The sequence below is a fragment of the Lampris incognitus genome, chromosome 10 (assembly GCF_029633865.1).
Source record: "Lampris incognitus isolate fLamInc1 chromosome 10, fLamInc1.hap2, whole genome shotgun sequence".
Taxonomy (NCBI): Eukaryota; Metazoa; Chordata; class Actinopteri; order Lampriformes; family Lampridae; genus Lampris; species Lampris incognitus.
Genome location: NC_079220.1, coordinates 45,422,694 through 45,435,245, shown reverse-complemented (window position 1 = coordinate 45,435,245; position 12,552 = coordinate 45,422,694). Strand labels below are relative to the sequence as shown.

The 12,552-nt window shown below is 53.4% G+C and overlaps 1 protein-coding gene across 1 annotated transcript in view; it reads left to right on the top strand.

Annotated features, from left to right (window-relative positions):
* The first annotated feature begins 4,864 nt into the window (after positions 1–4,864).
* The window catches only part of aldh3b1 (aldehyde dehydrogenase 3 family, member B1), a 40,677-nt gene continuing 32,989 nt past the window's right edge, over positions 4,865–12,552 (top strand). The window contains exon 1 of the mRNA XM_056287465.1: positions 4,865–5,056. The gene's annotated coding sequence lies outside the window, so the exon portion shown is untranslated. The remainder of the gene's footprint in view (positions 5,057–12,552) is intronic.

Below are 12,552 nucleotides of genomic sequence, written 5' to 3'. Positions count from 1 at the left end.
TTTTTTACAGGAAGCTGGCAGAAAACACAATTTCCCGATATGTGTATCAACTGGATCGAGCGAAGGTGTCACAGCAAAAGGTGGAAAGGCCTACACCTTATGGAGCAGGACAACACCATGTGGAATGGCATCAAACACAACAGAGAATCGTTTGGGGTTTACAGGGACCTGGAAACGACAAGAGAACTTCCTGGCAACCAAAAAGCTTTCCCTCCTTATTGAAAAGTTGACTGACCCGTACAATAGCATTCCTGAACCAACTGTCAAAAAATAAATATTTCTTTCTGTAACACACACCCCTGTTGTTCCATATTGTAGAGCCGAAGGAACGGAGAAGACCGTAGGTTCACACTTTAGCCGTGTAGGCAACTTTCTTTAATCCACGGTAAATCAGAGAGACAACAAAACCACAGCTCGACTGAGCGGAGGCGGCAAGAATCCTCAGTAAACTGGCTGAACAACCATAACTTAACCCTGCGTTAACCTGCCAGGGCAACCCTGACTTAACCCTTAGTTCCTGGGGTGAATTCTATCCCCAATACGTGTCCACCACACGAGCCCCCCCAAGAATTCGCCCTAGTAATCGAAGTCAGGCAGGCGCGGGGGGACAACAGGCCGTCCGCGGCGGCTGCGGGTAACAGGGTCCAGAGTGTCTCTGGGAGGCACTGACACGGGCCTGTGGAGGTCGGCCTGAGGAGCAGAAGAGGCAGTGCGGGCCTCCATGGGGGGAGGAGGCGGAGCCGGGGGACGACCGCGACGAGGAGGTTGGGCTAACTCCAACGGCTGCGTCAAGTCCAGGTGTGAGGGTTTAACCCGGTCCACTGAAACATGCTCGGCCGTGCCCCCAAAATCCACCACCAGGTGCTTAGTTCCCCGTTCCAGGACGTGGAAGGGGCCGTCATAAGGGGGTTGCAGAGGGGGGCGGTGTGCGTCATGACGGATGAACACGTAGTCCGCTGACTGCAGACCTGGGGGCACCTGGGACACCGGAGTGCCGTGTTGGGCAGTAGGGACGGGTGTGAAAGCTCTGACCCCGTCCAGCAAGGAGGCTCGTTGGTCCACAGCTGACCAGGGACGCGTTGCGTTGGGCATGAAATCGCCTGGGACTCGCAGCGGCGTGCCGTACACCAGCTCCGCAGAGGAGGCTTGTAGGTCTTCCTTCGGGGCGGTCCGCAGGCCCAGCATGACCCATGGGAGCTTGTCGACCCAGTTGCAGTCCTTGAGAGTAGCCCGAAGCGCAGCCTTCATGGACCGGTGGAAGCGCTCACATAGGCCGTTCGCCTGAGGGTGGTAGGCGGTAGTGCGGTGAAGCTTGACGCCCAGAGCCTCGCCCACAGCATTCCATAGCTCTGAGGTAAACTGTGGCCCGCGGTCAGATGAAAGGTCGGAAGGCGTACCGAAACGTGAGACCCACGACCCAATAAAAGCCCGGGCCACATCAGCAGACGTCGTGGATGCCAGGGGAACAGCTTCAGGCCAGCACGTAGTCCTGTCCACCACAGTGAAGAGGTAGGTGAACCCATGGGAGGGGGGTAGGGGACCAACCAGGTCGACGTGGACATGGTCAAATCGTCTCTCCGGCACTGCGAAGCGTTCCAGGGGCGCCTTAATGTGGCGGTGTATCTTAGCCTGCTGACAGGCAACACACGAGTCGGCCCACGCTTTCACGTCTCTCTTAAGTCCCTCCCACACAAACTTAGCAGAGGTCAGGCGCACGGATGGCTTACCACCTGGATGAGAGAGGCCATGCACAGCTTCAAACACAGGGCGTCTCCAGCTGTCTGGCACGATGGGCCTGGGCTGTCCTGTGGAGATGTCACACAGGAGGGTGACACCTGTGTCGCTGAAAGGAACGTCCTGCAGGCGGAGCCCCGTGTCGGAGGTCCGGAGATGGAGGATGCTCGGGTCCGTGGCCTGGTCAGCGGCCATCTGTGCATAGTCCAGGCCTAGGTGGACCGCTCCAATCACTGCCCTAGAGAGGCAGTCAGCTACCTGGTTAGACTTACCAGCGACGTGCTGGATGTCGGTAGTGAATTCCGAAATGTAGGAGAGTTGTCGCTGCTGGCGAGCGGACCATGGCTCGGCCGTCTTGGACATGGCAAACGTGAGGGGCTTGTGGTCCACGTACGCAGTAAACTCGCGGCCCTCTAGCAGGAACCGGAAATGCCGGATGGCGAGCCAGAGACCGAGGAGTTCCCTGTCAAAAGTACTATACTTGCGCTCTCGGGGTGTAAGCTGGCGACTGAAAAAGGCCAAAGGCTGCCAAGCCCCCCCCCACCCACTGCTCGTGAACCGCACCAACAGCATAGTCCGACGCATCCGTGATTATGGAAATAGGCGCTGTAGGTGAAGGATGCGCTAGCAGGGTAGCCTGGGAGAGCGCAGCTTTAGTCTCGGTGAACGCACGGTCCCGTTCTGCTGTCCAGTCGACCGCCTCGTTGGGAGACTTATCTTTCAGCGCCTCGTACAGTGGCCGGATGATAAAGGCGGCTCGGGGAATGAAGCGGTGGTAGAATGTCACCATCCCGATGAACTCCCTGAGCGCACGAGCTGTTTGGGGGCGCGGAAAGGCCGCCACCGCTTCCACCTTTGAGGGCAGGGGGACCGCCCCGTCCCCAGTGATGCGGTGCCCGAGGAAATCAATGGCCGTCAGCCCGAACTGGCACTTCGCCGGGTTGACGATCAGCCCATGCTGGCTGAGGCGTATGAAGAGTGCGTGAAGACGGGACAGGTGTTCTTCTTCAGAGGCGCTGGTGATGAGTATTTTGTCCAAATAGACGAAGATCAAAGAAAGGCCACCGAGCACTGAATCCATCAGCCGCTGAAAGGACTGGGCCGCGTTTTTGAGTCCAAATGGCATTCGTAGGAATTCAAATAGGCCGAATGGGGTAGTCACCGCTGACTTGGGGATGTCCGAGGGGTGCACGGGAACTTGATGATAACCACGGACCAGGTCGACTTTTGAGAAGACGTGTTTGCCAGACAGGTTTGCAGAAAAGTCCTGGATATGCGGGACAGGATAGCGGTCGGGCGTGGTGGCGTCATTCAGTCGGCGGTAGTCCCCGCATGGGCGCCAACCTCCATCAGGCTTAGCGACGATGTGGAGTGGGGACGCCCACGGGCTGTCAGAGCGGCGGATGATCCCCATGTGTTCCAGGTGCTCGAACTCAGACTTGGCAATGGCGAGTTTGGCGGGGTCGAGACGCCTGGCTCTGGCGTAGACCGGGGGCCCCTTCGTAGCAATGTGATGCTCCACCCCATGCTTAGCGGTGGGTGCAGAGAAGGTAGGCTGGGTGAGGTCAGGGAACTCAGCGAGGAGGCGGTTGAACTTGTCTGCCTCTGAGAGAGAGTTGGCTCGACCTGCATAGGCCGCTTCCCCCCGCGTACATGCGAAGGAGGAGAAGGTTAAGGCGTCGACCAGACGGCTGTTCTGAATGTCCACTAGCAAACCGTAAGCGCACAAAAAATCAGCTCCGAGGAGGGGAAGCGTTACACTGGCCATGACGAACTCCCACGTGAAACGTTGTCCACCAAAACACAGTTCTACAGACCGCAAGCCGTAGGTGTGGATAGGGCTGCCGTCAGCCGTCGCCAACTGGGGGCCCCGCTCCCCGCCCATGATGTCGACGTCAGTAGCAGGGAGCACGCTTCTCTGTGCGCCCGTGTCACAGAGAAATCGCCGACCGGAGATGGTGTCGAGGATGAAGAGTAGCCTGCTCGTATCGCCAACACTCATGGCCACTACTGAGTGTTGGCCCTCTCGTTTCCCGTCGGCCTGTAGTTGCAGGGGGAACGGCACCGTTTAGCTTTCGCACCAAATCGAGCGTGGTACATACAGAGTCCAGAGGGCTTGTAGCGGTCTGACGCTGTGGCGCCACCGTCGGGCCACGCCCGCGATGTCGGCGGGGGGCCAGTGAAGGTAGGAGCCAGCACCCCGGCATGGGAGGAACGTTGTGTTGCGACGAAGAATCGGTCAGCCTCCTTTGCCAGCTCACGGGGATCAGTGATGGTGGAGTTAGCGAGCGCAGTCTCGACGTGGGGCGGCATGTTGCGCAGAAACAGCTCCATAAACAGGAAACATGGCTTTTCTTGACCCAGTAGATTTAACATCCTGCTCATTAGCTCCGATGGTTTGCCATCTCCCAAGCCCTGAATTGCGAAGAGGCGACTTGCTCTCTCCGTTGTTGACAGTTCAAAAGTTTCAAGGAGGAGATTTTTAAGTGCGGCGTATTTACCATCGGCCGGTGGGTTGGTTATGAAACCGCTTATCCTGGAAGCCGTAGCGCACCCCAGCGCTGCCACTACGTAGTAGCACCTGGTCTCGTCTGCTGTTATGTCTCTGAGCGCGAACTGTGCCTCAGCCTGCGCGAACCATGTAGCCGCGGAAGACTCCCAAAACTCCAGCAGTTTAATTGCAACGGCGTTCGTAGCCATAATGTGTGTGGTTTCAGAAAACTTATCCGAAAACCGACGTCGGGGTCACCAGTGTAGAGCCGAAGGAACGGAGAAGACCGTAGGTTCACACTTTAGCCGTGTAGGCAACTTTCTTTAATCCACGGTAAATCAGAGAGACAACAAAACCACAGCTCGACTGAGCGGAGGCGGCAAGAATAACCAGAAAACTGGCTGAACAACCATAACTTAACCCTGCGTTAACCTGCCAGGGCAACCCTGACTTAACCCTTAGTTCCTGGGGTGAATTCTACCCCCAATACGTGTCCACCACTATATAAAATATCTATTTGGGGGAAAATGGTGCTTATAAATAAGAGACCTTCCTGCTTCTTCCGTATGTCGTCTTCTTCGTGACGTCATGTGCTCGCCCTGTCGTGCGCGCGTTGACGCGCCGCGAGTGAGTCTTCAAAGCTGCCGGACTCCCCTGCAGTCTGCCGCGCCGTGCCTTCGGAGCAGGACGGACCACATCTCATTATGCAGTGAGCCTGCGGGCGAGGGAAGAGAAAACTAAACCGGGCCGGGTTTGATGGTTTACAACGGAGTTTCACAACGACGCCGGTGGCAAGAAACGACAAATTTGACAGTGGTGGTCGACAAACTGGTAGGTCGGAGAGCGATCCTGTTTATACCGACCGGTATGTAGTAGGGGTGGAGGAAGTCTGATGAAGTTTCTATCAGACTGTTCTGGGAAGTTTGGCAAGTGTTGAGAAACTCCCGGTTTAAAGACGGGAACCTCCGGGTCAAACGTTGCAGAGTTGACCGATGTGCTTTCTAACTAACGTTTACATACTTGGTGCCGCTTTTCATTTGTTGAGCCATTTATCCGTGCCACAAAAGAGCTCTGTCAGACAATGTTGGTCTGTCTGTAGCAACTTTGTGTGTGTGTGTGTGTGTGTGGGGGGGGGGGGGTTCCCCGGGGTTCCCCACAGTCTTGCATTTCTGTTACTCGCGTTTAATTCCCCTTCCTGGAAAACGTCGTTTTGGTGTTGCTTCGTGGTGTTGCCCTCTCATGGGCGTGCATAGACATTCAACACAATCAAACGTGTAAAAACTGCGTCGTCACTCATGTCCCTTTTCCACAACTGTTGACCATCTGTCAACGTTGGACGAGAGAAACTGATCCAGTTCTGTATTGCGTTTTCGGCGACAACTCCGGAAAGCCACCCATGTCTTTTCAAACGAACAGGTATTTTCAGACGGTCAGAAGCCCCACCCCTCCGGGATTAGCTGGCATAGTCTCGGAATTAACCAATTTCTCCCGGAACGCCGATCATTTTAAAGATTTATTTTTGTTGGTTGATTCATTGATTGATTGCCATCTTTAGAGCGAGTGGTGAATGCAGAGTGGTCAGTGCCGAACTCGATCTCTCACCGTTGTAGCACACGTCTATATGTGTATGTATGTATCTATACATGTATATAAATATGCATGCATGCATAGGCGCCTGAGCACTGGAGAGAATGTATTATTCAACTAGGGGGATTAAAGCTTTGCTAATAATTGTAATTTAAAAGAAATTTCCTGCATTTCCACACCACCTAATTTCTTGGATTAAGTCAAGAAACAGCCACCTAGTCTAGATTAGTTAGACTGAGGGTGAAAACCAACCTGTGCTGCTTTGTCTTGTCTGTTCGTGCACTGTCAGTGTCCTCTTTGCACCGCGACGTTATCGGTTATGAAATTTATGAATTTATTTTTCACTGCATGCCCCTCCCCCAACTATTCGTCCACAGGTTCATCCAAGATAACTGTGGCATAGTTTGGGACTGGCCTTTGGCTTTTATGCCAAAGGCCAGTCATAAAAGCCTCCGGGGCAGAAACTACCCTCCCTCTATTGAGTGTATTTACATGGAAATTAATTACGCAATCGCAAACCAATAAAGGCCTTACTCCACCCGTAGAAGTAATGTAGACAGCTTCATTGGGGTAATACACAGAAATATCAAAACAGTGTGATCTTCATTCATTCCCCATCTATAATGCTTGTTTCTTACTTATTTTCTATTGGAATTAAATCAATCATATTGTTTCAAATTGACCACAGTCAGAATCACAGATGTACAAGGATATAGTAAATCCATCTTGGCTGGCACACGTGGGGGAGTGAGGTAAGGGACCACCGGCTGAGGGACAACACTGCGGTAAACATGAACCTTGCCTTGCTTTTGATTATGCAAAACCTCTTATACTAACCAAGTATTTACCAAACGTCGTTTTCATTAAAATGTTCAGTGTCAGACATGTGAATATTACATCCCTTTTTGTCCCCATAAGAAAATACTGCACATCTGATTCGGTTGAAATAAGTTTCATCGTCAATGTTTTTATATTGCAGACAATACACTGAACATTTCAACATATTTACAACACCTGTTCTAATTTATTTAATGTCACAGCAATAATTTTTTTTTGGAAAAGTTTATTTTCCGGCCTTCAAGTCACTGGAACAGGTATACAATATACAGAAACAACCAAAAAAAAAATATGTCGAAATTCAAAGGTTTCTATAACCACATATTTCGTGGGGCCTCTGTTGACATGGCCCACCCCATATTTTGTAGCAGCTTGTAAAATTTTGTTGGTTTTCATTTATTTTATGCTTAAATTTCAATACTTGCTGCTTACAAAGTTGGCTGCTTTTGTTTTATTCAGATTGTGTTAGTCGTTAACTATTTTTTGTTTCTCTCACTTGAGAATAGGACTGACTCATGCTATGAAGGTTTACATTTAAACGCAAGCTACTTTTGTCAATTGTTCAGTGGAGTTACTATGTTAGTTTCATGACAGAGAACAGTTGTGTTTACCTGCACAAGTGTTTGTCATGACGGGATTTTGGGTTCAAGATGCCTTAGTTGGGAAGGCACAAGGGGTGGGTGGGTGGGACTGGGGGCAGAGTATTTTTTTATTGTTATTTACACTTTTTTTCCCCACTTCCTCCTCACGTGTGTGTGTGTGTGTGTGTGTGTGTGTGTGTGTGTGTGTGTGTGTGTGTGTGTGTGTGTGTGTGTGTGTGTGTGTGTGTGTGTGTGTGTGTGTGTAGCTACTATATGGCTTTGGTTGCAACAACAATATACTGAACTGTAGTGGTTATAGGGATACATATTTCCCCTTATTGAGCTAGTAGGAACATTTGTTTACAGCTGCTGTTTTCTCGGTTCGTGTTTTCAGTGATACAGTTCCACTGCGCGGGTTGTTGTTGTTATGGTGAAGGAATAAATGGTGCACGGTGTGTAGCCGAAAGAGAAAGTTGTCACGACTCCTGATTGAGCTCCTCTACACTGGTGACCCCGACGTTTGTCTCTTGGTAGTTATCAAAGACAATCTTTCAAACGAACATGGTTGATGAAATCAACGCAGTTTCTCTCAAATTGCCAGAGTTCTGGGAGTCATCGGCAACGACATGGTTCGCCCAGGCGGAAGCGCAGTTTGCTATCCGCAAAATAACAGATGATGCCACTAAATACTACTACGTGGTATCGGCGCTCGGGTGTTCGACTGCAACTAGAGTGGTGAGTGTCCTTACAAATCCTCCGGTGGCAGACAAATACAAGGGGCTCAATGATCACCTCTTGAAGATTTTTTAACTGTCCGACGCCGAGAGGGCCCACCGTCTCTTTTCTCTGCAAGGCTTGGGTGACAGCAAGCCATCCGAGCTCATGGACACAATGCTGAATCTGCTGGGACCGGCGCACACACCTGATTTCCTCTTTGTCCAACTGTTTCTGCGACAACTGCCTGCTCAGGTGCGGACCGCTTTGGCTAACACCAGCATTACCGATTGCCGCAAGCTAGCTGAAGAAGTTGACAAGTTCTTCCTGGCCAGCCAACAGCAGCACTGCGCGTCCGCGCTCACCCCTGCCCACCCCCACACGCCACCACCTGGTGACTCAATGGTGGTTGCCGCGGCAACCCCCGGTCGGCGACAGGAGCCCGGCCTGTGCTTTTACCATGCAAAGTTCGGGGCCAAGGCGAAAAAGTGCAACTCCCCGTGCAATTTCAGCATCGGGAAACGCCAAGGCCGGCGCTCACTAGTGGCCATGGGCGTTGGCGTGGAGGACAACAGGCTACTTTTCCTGCGAGACTCCATCTCGGGGCGGCGTTTCCTATGCGACACTGGGGCACAGAGGAGTGTCGTACCTGCATCGAGTGTGGACGCCCTGTTGGGCGCTCACGGCCCTCCCATGGAAGCTGCTAACGGCGGCTCTATCAATACGTACGGCACGAGGCACATTGACATGTGTTTTAACGGACAGCAGTTCAGCTGGGATTTTGTCACCGCCGACGTGGCATTTCCCCTCCTCGGTGCAGATTTCCTTTGTGCTCATGGGCTGCTGGTGGACGTCAGGAATCGATGCCTGATTGACGCTGTCACCTTCGCTTCACACACACTCAGCGATACAGGCTGTCCAGCATGCTCTCCAACGAGGACGTGTTTCTCCATCTTCTCTCTGAGTTCCCTGACCTCACTCAGCCTACATTCTCGTCATCTACGACCAAACATGGGGTTGAGCACCACATCGTCACCACTGGCCCGCTGGTGCACGCCCGAGCTCGGCGCCTCGACCCGACCAAGCTCTCTGTCGCCAAGGCAGAGTTTGAGAACATGGAGCGCCTCGGCATCATCCGCCGCTCCAGCAGCCCGTGGGCTTCACCCCTCCACATAGTGCCTAAGCCTGGTGGTGGGTGGCGTCCATGTGGTGACTACCGTCGGGTCAATGACGCAACAACACCGGACCGCTACCCGGTCCCTTACATCCAAGATTTCTCCACCCACCTGGCTGGGAAAGTGATCTTTTCCAAGGTGGACCTCGTCCGTGGATACCACCAGGTGCCCGTCCATCCCGCTGATGTCCCCAAAACGGCTGTGGCAACTCCGTTTGGACTGTTCGAATTCCTGCGCATGCCGTTTGGGCTCAAGAACACCGTGCAGTCCTTCCTACGCCTCATGGACTCAGTGTTGCGGGACCTGCCTTTCCTCTTTGTGTACCTGGATGACATCCTGGTCGCTAGCGCCTCCGTGTCAGAGCACTTGTCCCACCTCAGAGCCCTTTTCGAGAGGCTCAGCCTGCATGGGTTTATAGTTAACCCGGCCAAATGCCAGTTTGGTCTGAGCACCATCGACTTCCTGGGCCACCGGGTCACCAAGGACGGGGTGGCCCCCCTTCCATCTAAGGTGGAGGCTGTTGTAGACTTTCCACGCCCACACACGGCCCAGTCCCTCCGGGAGTTCATTGGCATGGTGTCCTTCTACCACCGGTTCATCGCCCGGGCTGCCGATCTCCTCCGCCCCCTATATGAGGCTCTGAAGGGCACAGCCCCCAAACACGCCGGGGACTGGTCTACAGAGAGGGACAAGGCTTTTAAGGATGTGAAGGCCACCCTGGCTGACGCGGCGATGCTGGCACACCCTGTGTCTGGAGCGCCCATCGCCATCAAGACAGATGCTTCAGACCATGCTGTCGGCGCGGTTTATGAGCAGTGGGTGAGCGGCGCGTGGCAGCCGCTTGCCTTCTTCAGCCGGCAGTTGAACCTGAGAGAGCGCAAATACAGCACCTTTGATCGTGAGCTGCTTGGCCTTTTCCTCGCTGTTAGGCACTTTCGTTTCCTACTGGAGGGCCGTCAGTTCACGGCTTTCGGTGATCACAAACCGCTGGTGTTCGCGATGGCCAAGGTGGCAGAGCCGTGGTCAGCCCGCCAGCAGCGACAGTTGGCCTACATCTCAGAGTTTACCACCAACGTGAGGCATGTCGCCGGGAAGTCCAACCCGGTCGCTGACTGTATCTCCCAGGCCATTGCTGGTGCCGCCCATTTGGGACTCGACTACAGCCAGATGGCTGCTGACCCAAGAGTGCAGGCATGCAGGACTGCTGTCACAGGGCTGCAGTTGGAGGATGTGGTTTTCGATGACGCCGGCGCCACGCTCCTGCGCGATGTCTCTACGGGTCAGCCCCGCCCCGTCGTTCCGACTGCTTGGAGGCGGCGGGTCTTCGATGCAGTCCTTGGGCTGTCTCACCCTGGCAGAAAGCCTTCACAGAGGTTGGTGGCGACAAAGTTTGTCTGGCATGGCCTCAAAAAGGATGTGAGGGACTGGGCTGACACCTGTGTGGAGTGCCAACGCTCCAAAGTTCTCCGGCACGTCAAAGCGCCCCTGATACCTTTCATGGTACCTGAGAGGAGGTTCGACCACGTAAATGTGGACCTGGTAGGCCCCCTACCCCCCTCCTGTGGTTTCACATACCTGCTCACCATGGTCGACAGGACCACGCGATGGCCAGAGGCCGTCCCACTTTCATCCACGACGGCACCTGAGGTTGCCTGAGTGTTCATCGGAACCTGGGTCGCCCGCTTTGGCACCCCATCTGACCTCTCCTCAGACAGAGGGCCGCATTTCACGTCAGCGCTCTTGGAGGAGATCGCCGGGGGTTTAGGGGTGAGGCTCCATCGCACCACAGCGTATCACCCCCAAGCTAATGGATTGGTCGAGAGGTTCCATCGCTCGATGAAGGCCGCATTGCGGGCTACCCTCAAGGACGACCGCTGGGTCGACAAACTGCCTTGGGTCATGCTTGGGCTCAGGACGGCCCGCAAGGAGGACCTCCAGTCCTCATCCGCTGAAGTGGTCTACGGACAGCCACTTCGAGTCCTGGGGGATTTCCTTCCCACCGCCACAGCTCCCTGGTCCGCCAGCTGCCAACGGACTGCGCTGCAGGAGGAAGCCAGGGCTTTTGCACCGGTCCCCACTTCTCAGCATGGGGGCTCTCTGTCCTATGTCCCCATGGAGCTGCAGTTGGCGGAGTATGTTTTCATCCATCACGACGTGCACCGCGGTTGCCTGCAGCCACCCTACGATGGCCCATTTCGGGTACGGGACACTGGAGATAAGCACTTTGTGGTGGAGGTTGGCAGCAGGCTGGAGTGGGTTTCTGTGGACCTCCTCAAGCCTGCTCACCTGGACTTAGACCGCCCTGTTGGTCTGGCCCTGCCCCCCTCCCCCGGCGAGCCGCCCCCTGCTTCCCAAACCCCTCCCTTTCCCCGGTCCAGCTGTGAGGACTCTGCTGCTTTGCCTGCGGTTAACCAGCCCCCAGCTCCTGTTCAGCGGAGCCGTTGGGGCAGAGAGATCCGCCCCCCTCACCACACTGACTTTTCGTATTAAGGCGAATTCTGGGGGGATGTGTGTAGTGGTTATAGGGATACATAATTCCCCTTATTGAGCTAGTAGGAACGTTTGTTTACAGCTGCTGTTTTCTCGGTTCATGTTCACTGAGATAGACTTCCGCTGCGTGGGTTTTTGTTGTTATGGTGAAGGAATAAACGGTGCATGTTGTGTAGCCGAAAGAGAAAGTTGTCACGACTCCTGATTGAGCTCCTCTACAGAGCATTACTTTCTCCACATCCAAAATGGCTAATTTAAACATACTCTGGGTAGTATCCACTTTGTCTTTTGGAATGTCAAAGGTTTAAATAAGGTCACTAAATTAAACAGAATAATATCCCACTTACAGCATTTGAAGGCTGACATACTTTTTCTTCAAGAGACACACCTGTGCACCTCCAAGGTTCCAAAGCTCAAAAGGGGATGGGCTGAGCATTTATTACACTCCAAGTTTAATGGTAGACCCAGGGGTGCTGCAATTTCGATTTGGAAAAACACTGCTTTTCAACTACTCAGCTCCACTGCTGACCCCAATGGCCGCTATGTTATTGTATCAGGTCTCGTCCAAAACACTCCTGTAGTCCTTGCCTGCGTATATGCACCTAATTGGGATGACAGTCAATTTATTTCCAAATTCTTTTCTACATTATCAGGTCCTGACAACATTTTTTTTTATGATGGGGGGGGGGATTTTAACATGGTCCAAGACACTACTCTTGATAGGTCATCTACTAAACATGCAGTCCTTTCTGGCTCTGCTAAGGTTATGGCCTCGCATGCTGGGCAGCTGGGCTTATCTGACCCCTGGAGGGTCACCTTCCCATCAACCAAAGCGTACTCATTCTTTTCCCATCCACACCAAACATATTCGCGGATAGATTTTTTTCTTGTGGATGATAGACTTTGATTAAAGGTTAAGTCATGTGAGTACCACAGCATTGTT